We start from the raw sequence: 23,632 nt of genomic DNA on the forward strand, positions 1-23,632 counted from the left end.
AACACTCTGTTAAAGATGTAAATTGTCCCGAATATGTTAAAGCCCTTGAATTAGCAAGTACGCGCATAAATTGTGGATAATGATAATAACGATTGTATTAAACAGTTTTTGTTGGCACATAATAGTGATAACCAGATATTAAACATCTGGTTATCCCGTTATATTCCATTTGCTTCGGAGGTTTTCTGGGTAGTTTCGTGACAGTTTGAGCACGAATCCCCGCTTCCATCTGGAGATCACATCACCAGCCTTTGAAATATCATTATCATTCTGCACTGGAAGGCTCTTAATTCCTTCGATCGCGACATCCTGCATTCACAATCGTAGTACTGCCTACTAGCATATTTATAAATGTATCTGATACGTGGTGCTTGGGTAGGACGTGGCCAGCTATCACCGGAAGGGTGCCCCGATATTAATGGTAGGGCAGTGTACATTAACTTTCAGTTCCCTCCATTGTGCTGATAATTATTTATACACAGTCTTTTACCAAGCTCCACTAATAATAATTAGGAAACGTTAAATTTGGAAATCTTGGAAAGCCACAATTAGAAATCAGACGGTCACTGAAAAGTCCTTTCAGAGTTGACTGTTCCATTGTGTGTGTGGAAAGTCACATGTCTTTTTTTTTATTATTTATTTATTTATTGTTTTAATTTAATTTTTTTTTTATCTGTTTCTCGAAAACGTGTTTACTAATTGTTAAATTATTGATTTATTTGGTACTGGTGAATCAAGAAAAATATTCTCAAAATTTGGCTTTGACGGTCATCACGAACGATTTTTATCAAAAGTATTGTTCGACTGTAAACACACTTTCTGTTCCAACGAATATTGTTACAGGTGCATTGTGGCCTTAGTAGCCCTTGCATCAACAAATCAAACCAACAACACGCATTCAGACAACGTCCTCATGGGTAGCACAGTTAGTATAATCTCCGTCCTCCCCACCGAGTGGAAAAGATCTGAGTTCGAGTGCTGTCGATGACGGGAGGAATTTTTATGGGCCTATTTCACAATGTGGCCGAGTTAGTCGGTCTCAGGCGAGGATAGCATGGTTTTCGTCCAGTAAACAGAAAATCGACCACAGAACACAGGAGATTTACAGACAGTATACATGGAGCAGTATGGCCTTAATCCCTGATCTCCTAAAATTCTACCACAACAACAGTTCAGACAGTGAACAAACTGGTATGGATGAATTTTTGTAAGTGTAGCCTTATAACCACTGTTCTTCATGCGGAAGGTGCGTTCTCACCGATGTAATTTTGTAATAATTATACACTAATTGGACAGAAATCATGGGATACCTACCTAGTAACGGGTAGGCTCATCTTTCGCCCAGATAAGGGCAGTCACACGGCGAGGCATTGAGTCCACTATCACGAAAGCGTTCCACAGCTATTTCCATCCATGCTTTCTGCATCTCTGTCCATAATTCCGTCGCAGTTGGGTGAAGGATCCAAAGCTCGAACGGACCTTTCCACAGCATCCCAAAGATGCTCCACAGGGCTCATGTCCGTGAATGGGGAGGCCATTCCATGGTGGTAAAATCTGTGGAATGCTCTTCGAACCACGTTCTAGACAATGTGCCTCCCCACGTTCTGTGGGGAGGCACATTGTCCTGCTGGAAGAGTCCATTGCCCTGTGGGTTCACAATGACCATGAAGGGATGCAGATGGTCTGCAAGGATGGCCACGTAACCTGGATCGTTCAGAGATGTGTCTAGACGTACCAGAGATCGCAACGTGTAAGTGTGCCAATTGAACTCCCCAGACCTTTACCAACCGTCCACCTGCCTGAACAGTTCCTTGTTGAAGACTTTTCTGGCACCTCCCTCGTTGAAGTCGGCGGTGATTTGTGCCACTGTCGCTCTCCGGTTGTCATACATGATATGCTGCCAAGTTTCCAGTTCTCCACTTGCATCTGTGGGGAACTGGAAACTTTGCAGCATATGATTGCGAAAACTGTGAAGAACATAGATGCAGACTTATAACCGAGATCAAATACCTGCCAAAAAACCAAGAGCACCATCTCCTGGATTCAGAAGATGAATATAAAGCCCTCAGCCGCTTCGCACTAGCGCCTTGAATAGAAATTGCAATCCACAATGCTTAAATAGCTGCAGTGCAGCAAATAAATAAAATAGAAATAAAGCGACAGCACAGAGGAAATGGTGGAAAGCAATACCAAGGAGACAATGCCTAAGGAATTGACACCAAACAGACATAACATGCGCCAAGAACTTGGAGTAACAACAGAACAGATACACCGAAATGTGTCCGACAGAAAGGAACGTGGAACCCAACATCAAATGGGAACTATCCTCCTAAGAAGATTTGTCACTGGGCACGACTCTGATCACTATAGTCAGGACAAGACTCACATATGAGTGAACACCAGATTGGACTTTTGGACTTAGCAGAAATCACTGCCTTTTGGCGACCTGGGTGGGGCACCCTTTCCTGGCCCACTCTTTTTCCTTTTTCCCAGCGGGGGGGAGGCGACGGTTCCCCGTCCTCTCCCCGCCACCCCTCTTCTCTTCTCCTGGTGGGGCTTCGCATGCCCCACTGATCTCCTTTAGGCCCCATATTTCTGCCTTTCCCCCAGCCTTCAGCCTCCTCCCCAATCTGACTGAACCTCACAGTGAATGCCCCACACAACAAAATCTAAATATTCAGAATTGCGCATCACCCCCTCTTGGTCTCCAATCTTTTAGCGTCTCACCCCATTAATTGCGTGGTCCTATCTTTTCCTCTCTCCCCCGGTGGGGGGAAGGGACGGTCTTTTCTGTCTCCTCCCCTCCCCACCGTTCCTCTCTTCGCCTGGTGGAGTATGGGGGGCCCACTGATTATGTGGGGTCGCCTTCTCTATCGTCCCCATATTTATGTCTTTTCCCCCCAGCCTTCCGTCTCCTCCCCCACTCTATCTAATACGCTAGCGTATACCCCACATAAGTTGAAAAATTTAATTGCGTGCACAATAACCTCATTTGGCTTTTCTACTCAATTTTTTAACCCCACCGAGCGAGTATTATTTTATTTTATTATTTTTTAAATTATTTTTTTTATTTTTATTATTTTTTATTTTATTATTATTATTATTTTATTTTATTTTTTTGTTAGGTTCTAGCCACTGAAATCTCAGGTAATTAGGTGGCAGGACCTGCCAGAGTAAATATTTAATACTGGTGTACCTGGTCTGCCTCTACGAGGCATAGTGTGGGCAACGTTGGGCCCCAGCAAGGGTCTAGCGGCTAGAAGAACAACGATACACAACACTACACTTACAAAATCCATACACTTTTAAATCTCTGGCCTTTACAGTGAACTGTTACACTTGCAATGAAAGCAACGTGGAGATGGGGAAAACCCCTGATGCCATTAGACACGAACACTATATTATACACTCTCCGGTTGGCTGAAACAATGCGAGACAGACATTGACGGCAACGTTCGTCCACCACCTTTCCCTCCCCCCACAGCGATGACGATGAGATGTTATTGCGGAACTGGCTTATTCCTGATATACTGTCGAACGGGGATAGTGCAATTTCTGTACCACCTCCGCGATAGTGTGACCTGTGCGTCGGGCAACCCCTATCATCCCTCTTTCAAAGTCATTTAACTCACGACATTTATCCATACGGACATCGAATTGCCATCTACGTGAATGCAGTGTACCTAATATACCTTTCAAGCGGTGGGTTCGTCGACAGGCGAAAGGGGTGACAGCGTCGCTTGCCCAGGAACCAGGTATCCGTGGATTCTGTCCTTACAGTGTAGTTGCCAAAATGAAATAAGAAGTTTCTCTTCACTCTTTAATTAAGTCTGCAGGGTGGAAAAGTTTTGGATCGAATTCCGTCGATGGTTAGAGAATCTTATTAGTTCTTTTCAAAGGTCATTTATTCGGTCGTTGTTGGACTGAAGGAACTTTTATGTGTAGTTAGCCGGTCTCGGATTTCACTTTTTCATTACTCAACTTAGAATAAACGTAGTTAACAAACAGAATACTGACGCTTCGTGAATGGCCTTGGCGTTGAATCAGCCCAACTCTGAAAATGCGTGGGGAAACCATTTAAGTGACGCTGCGCTTAATTTCTTCTTTTTGTTTCCCATCCACAGTACAGCTCAATGTTTTATTATGGAGGGGGAAAAAAACTCATAAGATGCTCTGCGATCATTTAGCGTCGACCTTCAAGACAAATATAAGAAATTGCTGAACAAAAGAATGTATACTTGTTTTGTTGGAAGGGCCGGGTGTGAATTTTATGTGTAGTTCTCTAAAAAGTTTCGCATCGGCGTCTGTTATTATGGATATTCCCTCATACAGCAAAGTTGTCCAAGACAACATTTACGACAATTTCTGACATTTTAAATGGGAAAATGAACTGATTCGGTTAAATCACGTACCTTCTTGGTACAACCCTCCAGATGATAGAGGATATCTTCAAGTTTCACTTAGAGAGTTCAATATAGTTTAAATTTGTCATTTGGTGCTCCCGGCTTTAATTATGCATAATTGGTAATACTATATATATATATATATATATTTTTTTTTTTTTTGTTTATTCTTCTTCATCTTTGTTTATTATATTGTGTTATTCTTTTTATGTAAACGCCTGGCTTGTAGCCGTGAAGGTTTTTTTTTTTTTTTTTTTTTTTTTACATCAATGTGCATTCTGTATACAATAAAGAGTTCTAAATATTTCTTTTAAACTTCTCGGTAAGTTCGGTGTGTCATACAGCAAAGCTTTCTTGTGAGGTACTCGTTAAATTTTAATGCCTTGCATGATCGTTGTTTCGATTATTAAAACAATTCAAAAACGAAATCGCTTAATTAATGATATCTTTATCAATTTCTTTTATTGCTACAAAGTAAGATCACACAATTTTCATTCCTTTCCGGAAGTGTGTCAACGCGACCTCTACGGGCCAATATATTAGTAGATAGTAAACCTGTCGCCATCAACATGTTTATGCCAATTTCACTGTTAAGGTCAGGTCACGGGAACTGCCGCTTAGGACAGGTTCTTATATCTAAAGACGTTTACCTTTTCTCTAATGGTATTGGCTTCCACTATAACAGCGGGTTACTGTGACATTTGATGAATATCAGCGAGTTCCAATGAAAGAATGTCTGTAGTATAATAACCCCCCCCCCCCTCTTAGAATTTGATTCTAAGGTGTGTGTGTGTGTGTGTGTGTGTGTGTGTGTGTGTGTGTGTGTCACTACGGCTTGCTCTTTTATTAAAAAAATCGTTTAAAAGAAATACATATTGCTGTACGTTGTAACGTACACTCATTGGCCAAAAAATTAGGAAACCTTTGTTCAGTATTTAGTTGGGCTACCTTTTGCCCGAATTACAGCCCGTACATGTCATGGTATAGATTTTGCTAGGTGTTTGAGGTAGTCTAGTTCCTTATTTGACCATTCTTCTATCACATGGATGGCCAACTTAATTTGCGATGCGATCTACCATCTCAAGAATTTCACTGCACATGGTTAAAAAAGTTAATCAACACATATTGAAAAATGTTGTTTATAAATTTTAAAACTAAATACAATTCAGAATTCTTATTTTAAATTCCTATGTATTTAAATTTTTAATTTATGTGAAGTTTGTGTCTTCGGGGATATACTGTGATGAGGCCAACCGTAAAGAATCTTCTGTATGCAAGTTCTTTGTTTGTTTCAAATACGAAAAGGCTGATTCACACAGTTATGTGGAACCAAAACAGGAATTTAAAAGTTCATTGCATTTTTTACATTTGGGTGCTTTTCTCGGCAGACATTTCCAAAAGCCTTTTTCTGATGGTTTAGCTTTTAGGAAGATATCGTTTCGAAATATAATAATTTCATTTTCAAGTAATATTTTCTCCATGTTAAAAATCTCAACGATTTTTTCTGCAATTTGTTTCGTATCTAAGTCGACATTAAATGGATAAGAAATATATTGAACAATGTCTTCAATTGTTTTAAAATCACTGAATCTGGTTTGAAAATCATCCACAACTTTCTCAATTTCAGAAACATATTTCTCTCACTATTAAATTCAAAAACAGGATAGTTTTGCAAATGATCTTGCCTATTTGCAAAATGATCGATTTTTTTTTTTTTTTTTTTTTTATTTGAGATCCTTGGTCTGCCAAAAATTGATATTTGTATGCAGAAATACTACGAATCATGTCACCCACAGTTTTATTTTTTTTTCTTGTAATTCCAAATTCACATCACTTAATTGACTAGTAAAATCTGCCAAAAAAAGCCACATCACACAACCACTCCTTAGCTTGTAGCTGCTGATAATCATCTCCCCTTCGATCAACATTTTTTTTTAATTTCATTCAGCAAATTTCGAAATCTCTGTAGAAACTTACTCCGACTCAGCCAACTCACATCTGTGTGTAACATCAGATCTGGTTCATTTTCATCGAGTTGCATTTTGATAAGACTTTGAAGAGATTGTCCTGTGATGGAATTCACGATTTTGAAAGCTATGTCCATAATACTTTTAGTATTTAATCTTTTGCTGGCTAACACTTGTTGGTGGATTAAAAGAAAATTTTTTTCAGCACCAAGCAAACAATTTACGCTGCCACTTGTATGAATAGTGTTGTGCAGTTGGCTTCTGACCACTGTATTAGGATCATGGAGGGCTATATGCAGTAATTTATGCAAAAATATGTAAAGTTATGGGTCACATGACAATCTTGCACAGGTTACAGATATGACGTGTCAGGGTGCGCTCTAAAGCCATGAGTAAAGCCAACTAGTGTCCATACCAATTCACTGGAAATACGGAAGGGACAGGATCTTGCGTACTTCCAAAGAAGCCTGATTGTCAGTGCATATTTAACAGGTGCTGCAGCAGAAAGGGCGACTCTGCTTGTCAAATGATTAAAGACTGGTGCTATTCGAGTCTTTCAGGAATGGCAAAAACACCTGAAAAACATCTGTGGATTGGCAGCTTCGCAGCACTCTGTATATAACCTCCATGCACCTGGGTATAACCTTCATGCACAAGTACATGGTGCGTGACCATCCAGGTGTGAACCAACGTAAGCAGGGGTTCCTCCATGTGGCGCCACACCACATGGAGGAACGCCGCCCCTCTATGTTACCAGGCAGTACTAGCTGATAGATGACTCTCATCAACCGGTGCAATACCACCACTTTGCTTATTGGAAGCTTGAAGTGGTGGAACCCATGTTTAGTCTCTAGAGCTAAGTTCCGGTCAACCCTTCCCCATCTCTTCCATCATGCAGTATGATTGATGACTTTTGAGGTTATGATGAACATTGTGGTGAGATCCAATATTCCTTACATATCGACGGTACAGCTCTAAAACGGTGTTCGCAGGCCTGCCTCTACTTAGTTGTTGTTGTTGTTGTTGAAGTGGGGTTTATTGGCGCAAGGGCTGCTATGGCCAAAATGCGCCTATAACTTTAGATTGTTGGTCTATGCCTCTAGTTAGTACACCGGACCGAACCTATTGGTAACTCTCTAGGAGGCTTCCGGATCAGCTAGTGTATAATCTTGCTACCTCTACTCTGCCAGATAGTGACTGGAGGGAGTCCGAGTAGTGTATATGCGGGGAGCATTGTCGAGGCCACGTTATGTCAAGGATCTTGGTATATTCTTACCATGTGTACGCCATATCCAAAAATTTCATTACTTCATACAGCATGTCCCATCCACTTTTTCTTACTATTGAATACACCGTGAATTGTCAAACTAATAGAGCAAGCTTATCTGCGAAGAGATCTAAACCTCCCAAGCACTTCCTAATTCATTTCACAAATATACGTGGTCTCAATTCTAATCTCAACGATGTCCATTTCCACTTGCAGTCTGCCAAACCCCATTTACTTTTTCTGACAGAATCTCAGTTATCGGTTGATTCAACTACTGCCCATCTCAGATGCCCAAATTATTCGCTATATGATTCTTTTCGCCTCAAAGATGGTACTTGTGCATATGTCCGTTCTGATATTCCCTGTCAGAGACTTGGCAATTTGGAATCTCCTCTCTTTGATCTTCTCTGGCTTAAAATCTCTCTACTTCATTGTGTCAAATTCATCTGTTGTCTCTACCGTTCTCCCAACTCCACTAATCACTTGGAGCGCTTTGACTTCCTCTCTTTGCAACTTGACTTTCTCCAGTCCAACTTTTCTAACAGTGAGGTAATTTTCCTTGATGATTTTAATGTTCACAACTCCAGCTAGCTTCTGTTTTCTAGTCACACCGACCCAGCTGGTCAAGATGCTGAGGCTTTTGCAATTACTAATGACCTTGCACAGATTGTTCATTTACCTACAAGAATACCAGACAATCCTAACCATACAGCCAACACGTTTCACCTTTTTCTCACAAACAACCCTTCTATGTACACGGTCGAAGTGAGTGGTCCTTTAGGCACTTCAGATCACAACTTGGTGATCGTCTCTTCTCCAATGGAACCTTTATCTCATGGCTATTCCCAACCTCGTGTTGTTTGGCATTACAAGAATGCAAAATGGGATGACCTGCGAGTCTTCTTTTCCTTGGTCGGATTACTGTATCAAAAGTTCTGATGTCACCGTTTGCTCAGATCGTGTCAGTGAAATTATTCTTGCAGGAATGGAATCCTTTATCCCACACTCCACTTTAAAATCTCGTCCTTTATCTAAACCTTGGTTTTCCAATAAATGTGCTAAGGCTGTTCAAGAGAAGAATGTTGCATATCGTAATTGGCTTGTTTCTTTATTCTTCAGTTTCATTTTCTGCCTACACCAAAGCTCGCAACAATTGTAAAGCAGTTATCAATCAGTCAAAACTAGAGTTTGAACAGGCTAAGAGTAGAAAACTTGCTTCTTGCCCTAATGGTAGCCGAGCATTCTGGTCTCCTGCCAAAGCTATTTGCCACAACTTTTGCCCATCTCTGCTGCCACCTCTGTCCAAACCAGATGGCTCTGTTGTCACTTCAGTCAAGGATAAAGCTGACCTGCTAGCATCCCATTTTTCTTTCAACTCATGCATTAACGATCTTGGCAAAACACCTCCCACTATTCCCAGTACGCTCCATTCAATGCCTCCTGTGGTCTTCCGTCAAAAGGATGCCAGAAGAATTTTGACGAATCTTGATGCTAAGAAAGCTCCAGGTCCCGATGGTATTTTTCCACTTGTTCTGAAAACCTGTGCTCCTGAACTTACTCCTATTCTTTGCCGCCTTTTTTCACTTTCTTATTCCAAAGGTGTTTTTCCTTGTGCTTGGAAATTTGCTCATATCCAGCCAGTTCCTAAAAAGGGTGACAAATCCCTCCCATCCAATTATCGTCCCATTGCAATTACTTCTACTCTTTCTAAAGTAATGGAGAAATCAATTACCCGCCAAATTTTAAACTACCTAGAAACCTTCCGTCTGATCAACGATCGCCAGTATGGATTCCGTCAGTGTCGATCCACTAGTGATATTCTGGCTTATGTTACCCATTTATGGACTAATTCAATGCAAAGGTTCGGTGAAACACAAGTAGTTGCTCTTGACATCTCAAAGGCTTTCGATCGTGTTTGGCATAAAGGTCTTCTAAACAAGCTTCCATCTTATGGTTTGCCAACTGTTTTTAGTAATTGGTTATTCAGTTTTCTCTCTGATCTCTCACTGAGGGTGATGGTAGATGGCTCTCTGTCTTCTAACTTCTCCACTAATGCCAGTGTCCCCCAAGGTTCAGTTCTTTACCCCACTCTTCTCCTCTTGTATATTAATGACCTTCTTCCATTGACTGGAAATCCTATCCATAGTTTTGCCGATGATAGCACTTTGCATTCCACTTTCCATTTTGAGAAACCTTGTCCTGCTCAATCAACTTCAACTTCTCTAAAATCTGCTACCAGTTCCTTAAATGCCGATCTTCAGGTAATTCTCCAGTGGGGCAAAGACAACTTAGTTGATTTCAACCCTTCTAAAACTCAGTCTCGTCTTATATCTCGCAAAAAGGATTCTTCTGCTTCTATGCTTATCTTTAGTGACACTCCGATTTCTAGGCAAAATGATATATCTCTTTTAGGGATTACCCTGACTTCTAATCTCTCTTGGCACAAGCACATTACAAATATTGCTTCTTATGCATCTAAAAAACTTGGTTTTCTCTTTCGCTCTCGGCGTTACTTTTCTTCCAAACAGCTGTTCACTCTGTGATCCGCCCTGCCATGGAATATTGTTCCTACATCTGGGGTGGTGCCCCCAAATCCTCTCTCAGGCTTCTTGATTCCATTCAGAAGAGGGCAGTAAGGTTAATTAATGACTCATCTCTAACAGAGTCTGCACTCGCTGTCTCATAGACGTTCTGTTTCTGCTGCATGCCTCTTCTACAGATACTTCCGTGGGCACTGTTCTTCTGAATTAGCTTCTATAATTCCTGCTCTCTCCTTGAAAACAGTCTGAACACGTGCCGCCACCAGCCAACATCCATTTACTGTCCAACTTGAAACTCACAGAACCAACTTTTCATCTTCCTCGTTTATTCATTCAACTGCCGTTTTCTGGAACAACCTTCATACGTATTTCCTTAAAATTACAATCTAAAGAAGTTCAAGTCCAATGTCAACAAATATCTTCTTTCGTCTTCTCAACCTCCAACCCAAGCACGTTACTAAGTACTATAGGTTCTAACACCTATCGTGTTTGGGGTTTACATAAAAAAAAAATATATATATATGTGTATATATATATATATATGTGTGTGTGTGTGTGTGTGTGTGTGTGTGTGTGTGTGTAGTCAAATAACAATCCTAAATACTGTATTGTTGTACAATATTGTAAATTGTATATATCAGTTTAACCATAAAGATAAACCTATTTAACTATTCTTTTTTCATCCGTCTAGCTTGCTTGCTGTACAGGGTGTGATTGTAAGAAAACAATAAATTTAATAAATAATAATAGTTTTTGATAACTTGACAAGTAGAGCCCTCGTCTCTGCTGTAGCATCTGCAAAATGCGCATTGATACATTATATTTCTTTGGAAGTGCACTCGTTCCCGATTACTAGTGAATTGATTTGGGCAGCAATCGGGTCACACACCATGTGATCTTTTAAATTTGCATATTTTTACATAAATCGCTGCATATAGCTCAATACTCCATGGTCATTATAAAGTGGGTCCTCCCCTTTGCCCTCAGAACAGCCTAAATTCGTCGTAGCATGAACTCAACGAAGTTTCAAAAGCGTGGCACAGCGATGTAGGCCCTGTTTGATCCAATTTTTTTTTTTTTTTTTTTTGCAACACAGTTGTTGCAAATTGCATGGTTGTTAGATCTCTACTCCAAAGAGCTCGTCCTACCTCATACCACATGCTCAGCTGTATGGTGATCGGAGGAGTTTTCTTCATATCTCCCTATTTACCATTTGAGATGATTGCTAAGCTATTCATATGATTTATACGGGATGTTGAAATGTGACGTGACGTGACGTGGTGTGATGTTATGTTGTTTGATTGGCACCTTTCAACCAGGATGGAGCACACAATAGAGGGCCTCCCTGATTCCTGTCCATAACTACAAGGAGGTGGGCGTCTTGCAAGGAAGCCCCATTCCTAAGAGAGAGAGTGAACGGAGCCAAGAGAATTGATTGTTGGACCAATTGCCATACACCCAACAAAAGTTATGTGAAAACCTCAGAAGTTCCAATCGGATGGGCGTTTGTCATTATACACACTTGCAAGGAATCCTCATTTCTAAGAGGAGTAAACGGAGCCAACAGAATTGGTTATTGGACCAATCGCCACAAACCCATGGCAAGTTATATGTAAAAAACCCAGCAGGGTTGCAGTTTCTGAGAGGCATTTTTAGAGCCACTTAACCGGATCTTTCCATCTTACCCATTCTCACACTGAATTACATGTATGCAAAATCCTTACGTATCTGCTGTCCTGCTCTGTATCTCATGGTGCTAACACGCGATGTGAGCTTCCCGTTTTATAAAAAGGATATGTATACCTAATAAAATGTCCCCTCAGTGTATAACTTAGCGTGAAGATTTTCGTGTGCTACTTGTACGTTGTCTCCTACGATCCTAAGTCTATTTGCATTTGATCTTTCAGATTTAAACGTGGAATGGCAATTTTTTTTTCTTTTTATTTATTTATTTTTTTCTTTTCTTGTTTAGAAAGGTCTGCTTTCGGTTTCTGTTTCCAGACAGAGGTATATATATTACCTTTTCTTCCCAGAAGGGTGACAGATACATTTTACCATTTATTTTAGAATAGGTACACGTAGACTACCCACACGTAGTCTGAAAAATTTAAACGATTCGGGGAAGATTTTTTATGAATGGAACGACCGTCCATTCATTGGCATGTCTTGTTAATCAAACAGCACGTCGTGTGCCTGCCATTGGCTGGCTTACGATCCTGCAAATAAGAGCGACACACGAATTTCGTGACCTGTTCAGCTTGCACTACTTTTACAATAGTCTCATAAAAAATGAACGTGTTGCCTCAGTGTTGCGCCATAAATAAAAATAAACAGCACTTCTCCAGCAGAAGTATTACAAAGCATTATTATTATGGGTTCACAAATAAATGCCATTTAATTGCAATGAAGTATAATTTCCTAGAAGGGCTTTCGTATCGGTAGTATATTAAAAATCAGTATTTGAATAAAATAAAAATTTCTTTAAAAATAAATAATTGTTTACATATATTCCTATAGTTTTTGTCTGAATGTATACTTTTACTTACAGGTGGTGTTAATCGGCACGTTTGTTTTCTAATGCTCATCAGACTTTCGCTGCTGGAAGTTTCCTTCTTGAATCGTCTTCACCTCCGTCTACCTTCAAAATCTGTAACGAATTTTCTTCTTGACATCAAATAAGAAGAAGATTTGAAAATAAAAAATAAAGTAAAATAAAAATCTTCGTCCTTGATCAACACTTGTGGGTCAGGCCGCTTTCCTTTAGGCTACAGAGCTCTCGCCATCAACAAATACCCGTTTCTTTCATTCCGCAATTTCCGGAGGAAGAAAGCGCACCCGTCAGTCTTGTATATGCGAGATCGTCGCGGAAGTCAATCTGCAACCTAGGAGGCACTACCTGGTACCTGTCCGTTGGTCGTCATTGTCAGTGGTGCCAGGCCGCTGTACATAACAGGTAATAGTAACCCTTTAGCGTTAATTCCTCAAGTGTATTTTAATATTGCACATCGCAAGCAGTTTTCAAGGTTGTAGACTTATTGCTGTTATTGGAAGCATGTTTGAACGCAATAAGCTTCGATTCGCTGTACATCTTAAAGGACAATACGTACGCTAAAATCTCGTTACAATGAACTCTCCGTGGTTCACGAATCATTTCTTTCTAATGAATATCGCAGAAAATTATCATAAGTGAACCATTCTTCCTCTTCGGTGTGCCTTCTCTTTGCAGAGGTTTGCTGTCATCTTCGCAATGGACGAACGTGAGGTAGAAGCTCTAAAAAAACCCTCGTTACTCTGATCATACCTCTCTCTGAGGTTTGCTAACCAAGATTTCATTCTTTTTCCATTGATCTTGCCCTGGATTATCAATTGAACATCTTATATTTGTCATTTCCTCATCAAATATTTTAGTTTCCTCTCCTTAATGGTGTTAGCTATTTCTGTCTTTTTCTTCATTCGTCTCATGATCTTATCTTTATCTGATCAGTCCATGACACTCTTAACATTCGTCTGTAACACCACACCACATCACGTATCGTAGAGAAAGGAGGGATGGGGGCGGTATAAAATCTAAATGATGCACTCGACATTAATGTCCCAAATTAAAAAAGAGAATCATCCGGAATTTGGAAATATTTTCAATGAGATTTTTCCTGTGTATATTTATTTATTCACTGTCTTCATAATCAACATTTAGGCAACCTCTTGTTTTTTTTTTTTTTTTTTTTTTGCTTGGGGTTTCGCAATTGTTTCATATGCCCTAGTCGAGACTTAAAATTTGCACCCCGTTGTATTCTGTACCATCCATCTGCCTATCTATCCATCACCCTGCCTACCAACAAGCTTACCTATTCCCACTCATTTATCTGTCAATCCATTCATCTATAATATTATCCCTTTTCTATTAATATTTTCAGAAGCTTATTTATCCAAGTGATGCGCTGACAAAGCGATCCTGAATGTTATAAAACCATAAAGAGGATTATGTTGTAAATCAATATTTTTTTAAAAAAATATATTCTTAATATTTGATAAAATATTTAGATAATGTTATTTCTTTATTTAGAAATAATTATTACCTTATTTAATTTAAATAATTATTTTTTTAACCACAAAAAAAATTACATTTTGTTGGAATGCGCCCCTAGGACCTTTGCGCCCTAGGCAACCGCTTAGGTCCGCCTAATGGACGGGTTGTCTCTGGCGGCTAGGGGCCAAATCATAAAATGCCAAGGTTACTTATTGCAGGAACAGTTCTTTACCATTAACTATACATTTGTGGATGTGAATTTAATTTTTATTCAATGTCTATATTTATAGTTTAGTTATTTTTACATTTAATAATTAATAATACTATATTATTATAATTAATTTCGTGCAGTGTTATTAAAATAATCGATTATAGCATTCGTTAATATCATTCGAATTATCTCATTCGATTACTAATCGTTTGATTACGCCAATCACTTCTAATAACAGTCATTATTTCGTAAACTAATAACATTCGCCCCTTGGATTTAGTGATTATTTGGCGATAAAATTGAGGTAGCAAATTGGGGTTACGAAAGAAATCTTCAAAAACATTTTTTATGATTTATTTTCTTTTGATTTGTAATTATATTTTTTAGAAACTTGAGAAGTGAAACCGCTTTCATTTTTAGGGCACAAAAAGAAAAGAAAAAAACACAAGAAAAACGCCTGTGTTTTTGCATGCGCTTGTGATAGATAGTATATGAGTGTATAACCATAAATTCTGTTACTGGTCATTAAAAAAACAAAAATATGTTTGTTTTATTTGGACAAATAATGAAGTTCGTTTATTCTCTGCTCTGTTCAGAGTAATGTGTCCCTGTATTTGTTATTACCAATGCTTATCTATTCTCTCAATAGAAACGAATAAAGAGAATCAGTTTTACAGTTTGTTTTGTTTTCGTTTCTTCTAAGTTATCTTACATAGTTTTTTTTTTTTCCCTTTTGTTGTCTATTATTATTATTTTTTCTTATCTTATTTATTATTTTATCCCATCTTATTATTTATTATTTTTTTATATCTTATTATTATTATTTTTTAATATTTGGTACTGTTTCAGTAGACGGAAAATTTAGTTTATATTTCAAGAAATATAAATTAAGCTGTTTCCCGTTCATTGATATATAATATTTATATTCGTTTCTGTTGATTCATATTGATGTACTATATTTAAGACTCATTCGATCTCGCTGTTTGCCCTTGGAATGGTAGTTGCCCGTTCAACTTTGAACGAACAGAGGGGTGAAGTGGAAGTGGTTTTTTTTTTTTTTTTTTTTTTGGCTGATGCTGTATAAGCTTGCTTTCTTGCATCAAATGCCTCTACTAATGCTAACTTTATCGTGACTAAATTATGGGCTGGCTAAAATAGCACTCTGTCATTCAGATTGGAGTTAGTCCCTGTAACAAGGATTGCTACTGTTTATAGCATGCATGTTTTTGCTCTGTGTTTAAGGAGAGGAGAGGAGAGGGGTCGGGTGAGGGGATTGCTCTTAGCCTTTTCTTCGTCAGATCCTCTCCTGAATAGCGCACGCGTTCGTAGATTGATAACGTAGACTCCTCTAATGACATTTCGTTTTCCCGATATGATCTGCTATTCTATTTATTATTCTGTTACTTTAGTTATTTGAAAGTTTGCATTTTCATAATTTTTATTTCTAGTAATTTTAAGCGTCTTTTATATATGTGCATTGCACGCTCTGTGAAATGGCCGATTGGGAGTGTTAAAATACGATTCTAATTGTAAACTGTTTTAAAAGAATCTACTTATTATTATTATTACTACTAGCCATACAGTGCAAGGAAGCCTGAGGCTTATGCTGCACCAGCCAAAAAAATAAATTTCCGAGTTACCCAGAGAAAGAGAGAGAGTCAGAAGTAGAAGGGACTCGCCAAGAAAGAGACGAATGGTGATATCCAGCTCAGGACCTGGATGTGCCAAGCCCATACTCACCAGATGTGAGCCCCTGAGGTTAATTTTTCAGCGCATTAGCTAGTTTCAAGCAAGAATTGCTTTGTTTTCTCTTGGAAATTTGCTTTTAATCCACAAAATTAGCCATCCAACCACTACAGTTTATAGATGCCAATATACTGGTGCTTCATGGGCTTAGTTACCTTGGTGCAAGTATTAGATGATAAAAACGACTCCCTTTGTCTGTCTCATCTACAGCATGAAAAAGAGAGAGAGTGATCATCTTTATTTCAAGTATATTTATCACATGGATGGATTTGTTCATAGGTGCATGAGGTAGGGCATCAAGCAAGTTGTTTCGAGGGGTGCAAAGTCAATAGGTTGGCTTCCAGCAGCCTAAATCTCTCTTGATTTCTAAGGTGACATTGCAGTAAGCTCATCACAGCCAGAGATCCAGAAGTTCACAGATTGAATATTGCAAATAAATAAAGTTAATTTCATATAAGAAGTTTGGAAGACTTCCTTGTCCTTTTTTGTGTTTTTGCAGCCAGCAGGATTTAAATTGTTTAATTAATGTAATTACATTAAAGCTCATGACAAAACAAACTTTGGTTACACATAGTTTCCACCTTAAGTAACGAAATGGGACAAAAAATAATTAAAATAAAATTGAGAAAAGAGAGAGAAAAAAAAAAGCAGACTTCAAAAATTTTAAATAATATTTTTTTTTTGCTTTGCATCTTCTATCAATTTTGGTCTCTAACAAAGTCTAAAAATTGGGACTACAGTTTCACTGAAATTAATTAATGAAATTTATAATTCCATTTAGTTTATTTCATTCAAAAAAATATAACAACAGAGGCTTTTGAATGAAAACAGCAATATTGGCAGTCAGGACTTTGCTGTCATATTCATTCTCCAGAGTTCCATATTAGGAAAATACAGAATGTGGTTAAAAATAGACATTTTGAGAACAAAGTTGGATATGGGACAAAAATGTAAAATCTGGTATGATCTTTCTAAAAGTGAGATGGGTGACAACCTTACTTTCACAAGTAGCCTGATTTTACTAATACTAATTGGTTAATGCCCTAGTTTGCAGATGATACGAAGGTTGGTAGAGTTGTTAATGACAGTAAGGATGGTACACTACTGCAGCAAAATCTAAAAAAGTTGAGCATATGGGATGAGAGGTGGCAACTAAAGTTTAACATTGACAAATGCAAAGTACCGCATATGGGTAACGGTAAACTCAGAGTACCATACCAACTGTGCAATACTAGACTGAGGGTAGTGGAGGATGAAAAAGACTTGAGGGTAATTGTGCAGTCAGATATGAAGTTTTTTGAGCAGTGCAGACAGGCTGCAAGAGTAGCTTATGGTGATTTATCAATGATATATAGGAATTTTGCTAGCAGGGATAAGGAGGTGATTATCCCCCTTGTTAAAGCAATGGTCAGGCTACACCTTGACTACTGCATGTAGGTCTGGAGACATCATTTTAGAAAAGATGTTGAGCTACTAGAACAAGTACAGAGAATGGCAACGAGACTAGTGAGTAGAACAAAGGGTTGCTGTTACCAAGATTGGCTTAAGTTCCGCAAATTGCAGCATCTGGAAACTAGGCACCTGCGAGTTGATCTGATCGAGGTGTATAAGGCCTTGAGTGGTTTGAGTAAGCTCAGTGCTGATGGGATTTTTCCTCTTGCCCAGATCAGTTGCCTGAAGGGACATAAATTCAAATTGAGGAAAGACAGTTGTAGAACATGTGTGTGGAAATTTGCCTTTAGCCAGCAGGTGGTTGATTGCCGGTACAAACTTCCATCTGTTGTGCAAGTTTACAGCTTAAATAAATTCAAGGCTGAACTAGACAAAATTTTGGAATGAGTGGATGGGTGAAACAGGAAGGGATTTTTTTTTTTTTTTTTTTTTTTTGGCTGATACTTTATAAGCTTGCTTTTTTTTCTTGCATGATATGCCTCTACTAATGCTAATGCTAATTTTTCTTATTATATAATGCCCATCATGCAGGAAATGAAATAATTAAAGTAGGAATTCTCTTTCTGCATAGCAACATGACTCAAACTACAAAATATATTTTTTTAATAATCATCATCATGAACTTGGTATGGCTTATGTATTTTAAGACTTGTTACAATGTAGCTCTTGCAAATGCCTTTGATCTAGCCATCGTTGTCTTGGTCAACCCACATCTCTCTTGCCTGTAGGTTTATAGTTAAAGGCTAATTTTGGGATTGAATCTGGGTTCATTCTTTCTATATTCTAACCCATTTTTTCTGATACGGTTTTATGTCATTTACTGTGTTATCTACTTGTAATTTCTTGTGAATATCTAAATTTCTCTGATGATCTAGTCTTGTAAAGCCTAATAATGGTCTTAAAAATCTCATTTGTGTTGCTTTTGTTTTTGTGCATCTTTCTTATTTATGACCCAAGTCACAGCTGTAGAACAGGGCTGATTATGAAGCAGTGTTGTGCAGTCGTAATTTTGTTTCAGTTGTCATTTGTTTTCTGAAGAGATGTTTAATTGTTCCATTCATTTTATAATATTTTTGTAGTTTAGTGTGGATGTCTTTCCCTTCATTTGATATTAAATTTCCCAAATAGGCAAAATCAGATATTTGTTCTATTATTTTGATATCAATAACAATTTTGACTCTTTGTATGTTTTTTCCATATAATCCCATTGATTTTGTTTTTGAGGTGATTTTCAGCTACTTTTTGCCTATTTTATTCAGTTCATTAGCTGCTATCTGTAGTTCATCTTCAGATTTTGTAATTATAACTTGATCATCAGCATATAATATACAGTCAACCCCTGTATATATGGTACTTCTACAACATGCTTTTGCTCTAACACGATTGATAAATTGTGGCAATCCTCGCACAACACGTTACTCATATAACATGGTTTCACTCTAACGTGGTTAGAGAATTTCAATAAACCTCGCATAACAGGGTATTTTTGAGTTTTGTGCGGGGAAAACCCTGCTATTATGTTGAAATGTAATTTTTCAACATTTCCACTTTTTTTGAATCCCCGCTGTTGACTCGCTAGTCAAAAAAAAATTATTGAGAAATCCCTGTATTTTATTTTGTTATGAAATCCCTGTGTTACATTATGGGCTATCGAACTGGTGCTTGTTGAACTTGTGGAAAAATCTAGATTTCAAAGTTTTATTACTATTGGATAGCACACCAGGCCTTTGCTATGCCTATGCTCCTAAAAAAATTTTAAAAAAAGATATGATTATTGAAGACATTCAAGAATTACTGGTAGAAAAAGAGGCTGGCAAAGCAGATTTGGTGAAAATAACATTGGAAGTAAAACAAATCAATTCAGAGGATGATAGCACAGATGAAAATTCTAAACTTCCAAATTTTACACTAAAAGCATACGGGAAGGCATAAAGTTAGCCGAGCAATTAGAATCTTATTTTTTGAATGCACATGCTTGAATGAAAGGAGCCCAAAGTTCAAAAGGGAGCTTCCAAAATGCTTAGTTCCATATGATGAAATTCACAAAGATTTATCAAGCAAAAGTTTGGAGTATTTAAATTAAATTAATTAATTTAAATTGGCATTGTTTTTGTTGGCTGCGTTAGAATGATGCTTTTGTACTATCCTACATTAGTCATTCTTGAGGTTGTCACAGACATTCTCTCAGATATTCCAGACAAGCTGTACTTGCTATGTGGGAGTCTAAAACTTGACACTCAAGTCAAGTGGACCCAATTTCGGCGAAGTCCGGACGGTCTGTGACAGCCAAATCCTCTGCTTCCACCTTCACGATGGTGGGACTGTTAGTAATCCTGGGTATAACCTCCATGCACAAGTACATGGTGGGTGACCACCCAGGTGTGAACCAACATAAGCAGGGGTTGAGGTGTGGTGCCCACACCGCATGGAGGAATGCCGCCCCTCTATGTTACCAGGCAGTACTAGGTGGTAGATGACTCTCATCAACCGGTGAAATATCACCACTTTGCTTATTGGAGGCTTGAAGTGGTGGAACCCATGTTTAGTCTCTGGAGCTAAGTTCCGGACAACCTTTCCCTATCTCTTTCATCATGCAGTATGATTGATGACTTTTGAGGTTATGATGAACATCGTGGTGAGATCCAATATTCCTTACATTTCGAGGGTACAGCTCTAAAACGGTGTTCGCAGGCCGGCCGCTAGTTAGTACACCGGACCGAACCTCGTGGTAACTCTCTAGGAGGCTTCCGGATCAGCTAGTATATAATCTTGCTACCTCTACAATGCCAGATAGTGACTGGAGGGAGTCCGAGTAGTGTGTATGCAGGGGGCATTGTCGAGGCCATGTTATGTCAAGGATCTGGGTACATTCTTACCATATGTACGCCTTATCCAAAAATTTCATTACTTCATACAGCATGTCCCACCCACATTTTCTTACTATTGAATACACCATGAATTGTTAGACTAATAGAGGAAGCTTATCTGCGAAAAGATCTAAACCTCCCAAGCACTTCCTAATCCATTTCACAAATGTACGTGGTCTCAATTCTAATCTCAACGAAGTCCATTTCCACTTGCAGTCTGCCAAACCCCATGTACTTTTTCTGACAGAATCTCAGTTATCGGTTGATTCAACTACTGCTCATCTCAGATGCCCAAATTATTCGCTGTATGATTCCTTTCACCTCAAAGGTGGTACTTGTGCATATGTCCATTCTGATATTTCCTGTCAGAGACTTGGCAATTTGGAATCTCCTCTCTTTGATCTTCTCTGGCTTAAAATCTCTCTACCTCATTGTGTCAAATTCATCTGTTGTCTCTACCGTTCTCCCAATTCCACTAATCACTTGGAGCTCTTTGACTTCCTCTCTTTGCAACTCGACTTTCTACAGTCCAACTTTTCTAACAGTGAGGTAATTTTGCTTGGTGATTTTAATGTTCACAACTCCAGCTAGCTTCTGTTTTCTAGTCACACCGACCCAGCTGGTAAAGATGCTGAGGCTTTTGCAATTACTAATGACCTTGCACAGATTGTTCATTTAACTACAAGAATACCAGACAATCCTAACCATACAGCCAACACGTTTCATCTTTTTCTCACAAACAACCCTTCTATGTACACGGTCGAAGCGAGTGGTGCTTTAGGCACTTCAGATCACAACTTGGTGATCGTCTCTTCTCCAATGGAACCTTTATCTCATGGCTATTCCCTACCTCGTGTTGTTTGGCATTACAAGAATGCAAAATGGGATGACCTGCGAGACTTCTTTTCTTCTTTTCCTTGGCTGGATTACTGTTTCAAAACTTCTGATGTCAACGTTTGTTCAGATCGTGTCAGTGAAATTATTCTTGCAGGAATGGAATCCTTTATCCCACACTCCAATTTAAAATCTCGTCCTTTATCTAAACCTTGGTTTTCCAATAAATGTGCTAAGGCTGTTCAAGAGACGAATGTTGCATATAGTAATTGGCTTATTTATAATTCTCCAGTTTCATTTTCTGCCTACACCAAAGCTCGCAACAATTGTAAAGCAGTTATTAATCAGTCCAAACTAGAGTTTGAACAGGCTAAGAGTAGAAGACTTGCTTCTTGCCCTAATGGTAGCCGAGCATTCTGGTCTCTTGCCAAAGCTATTGGCCGAAACTTTTGCCCATCTCTGCTCCCAAATCTGTCCAAACCAGATTGTTCTGTTGTCACTTCAGCCAAGGATACAGCTGACCTGTTAGCATCCCATTTTTCTTCCAACTCATGTACTAATGATCTTGGTAAAACACCTCCCACCATTCCCAACATGCTCCATTCAATGCCTCCTGTGGTCTTCCGTCAAAAGGATGTCAGAAGGATTTTGACGAATCTTGATGCTAAGAAAGCTCCAAGTCCCGATGGTATTTCTCCACTTATTCTCAAAACCTGTGCTCCCGAACTTACTCCTATTCTTTGCCGCCTTTCTTTCACTTTCTTATTCCAAAGGTGTTTTTCCTTCTGCTTGGTAATTTGCTCATATTCAGCCAGTTCCTAAAAAGGGTGACAAATCCCCCCCATCCAATTATCGTCCCATTGCAATTACTTCTACTCTTTCTAAAGTAATGGAGAAATCAATTAACCGCCGACTCTTAAACCACCGAGAAACCTTCCATCTGATCAATGATTGCCAGTATGGATTCCGTCAGTGTCGATCCACTGGTGATATTCTGGCTTATGTTACCCAGTTATGGACTAATTCAGTGGAAAGGTTCGGTGAAACACAAGTTGTTGCTCTTGACATCTCAAAGGCTTTCGATCATGTTTGGCATAAAGGTCTTCTAAACAAGCTAAACAGGTTTTCCAACTGTTTTTAGTAATTGGTTATCCAATTTTCTCTCTGATCGCTCACTGAGGGTAATGGTAGATGGCTCTCTGTCTTCTAACTTCTCCACTAATGCCAGTGTCCCCCAAGGTTCAGTTCTTTCCCCCACTCTTTTCCTCTTGTATATTAATGACCTTCTTCCATTGACTGGAAATCCTATCCATAGTTTTGCCGATGATAGCACATTGCATTCCACTTTCCATTTTGAGAAACCTTGCCCTGCTCAATCAGCTTCAACTTCTCGAATATTTGCTACCAAATTCCTTAAATTCCAATCTCCAGGTAATTCTCCAGTGGGGCAAAGACAATGTAGTTGATTTCAATCCTTCTAAAATCAGTCACGTCTTATATCTCACAAAAAAGGATTCTTCTGCTCCTATGCTTATCTTTGGTGACACTTCGATTTCTAGACAAGATGATATATCTCTTTTGGGGATTACTCTGACTTCTAACCTCTCTTGGCCCAAGCACATTATGAATATTGCTTCCTCTGCATCTGAAAAACTTGGTTTTCTCTTTCACTCTCGGCATTGTTTCTTCCAAACAGCTGTTCACTCTGTACAAATCGCAAATCCACTCTACCATGGAATATTGTTCCCACATCAGGGGCAGTGCTCCCAAAACATGTGTCCGGCGTCTAGATTCCATTGAGAAGAGGGCAGTTAGGTTAATTAATGACTCGTCTCTAATAAGTCTCTCCACTCGCAGTCTGATTAGCATTATTAGAGGCATATGATGCAAGAAAGCAAGCTTATGCAGCATCAGCCAAAAAAAAAAAAAAAAAACACATTCCCATTTCACACCTCCATTCATTCTAAGTCCATCCAGCTCAGCCTTCAATTTATTTAGGCTATCAACTTCCACAACAAAGGATTGAAGTCTGTTCCACCAACCAACCACCCGCTGGCTAAAGGCAAGCTTCCGCACGTCTGTCCTAAATCTGTCTTTCCTCAGTTTGAATTTATGCTCTCTCAAATGATTATTCTGAGCAAGAGGAAGAATTCCATTAGCATTGAGCATACTCAAACCATTCAAGGCTTTATACACATCAATCAGATCACCTTGTATGTGCCCAGTCTCCAGACACCGTAATTTGCCAAAATTAATCCTTTCTTCATAAGTGCAACCCTTTGTTCCATTCACTAATCTTGTTGCCCTTCTCTGTACTC

The 23,632-nt window shown here is 38.8% G+C and overlaps 1 protein-coding gene across 2 annotated transcripts in view; it reads left to right on the plus strand.

Moving 5' to 3' along the window:
* LOC150079908 (putative fatty acyl-CoA reductase CG5065) overlaps positions 1-23,632 on the plus strand; it is a 269,862-nt gene that overhangs the window by 97,840 nt on the left and 148,390 nt on the right. For both annotated transcript variants that reach the window (XM_090383628.1, XM_090383627.1), the window contains exon 2: positions 12,726-13,130. The gene's annotated coding sequence lies outside the window, so the exon portion shown is untranslated. The remainder of the gene's footprint in view (positions 1-12,725; positions 13,131-23,632) is intronic.

This window comes from Mastigoproctus giganteus, chromosome 10 (assembly GCF_048544385.1).
Source record: "Mastigoproctus giganteus isolate SK-2022 chromosome 10, ASM4854438v1, whole genome shotgun sequence".
NCBI lineage: Eukaryota > Metazoa > Arthropoda > Arachnida > Uropygi > Thelyphonidae > Mastigoproctus > Mastigoproctus giganteus.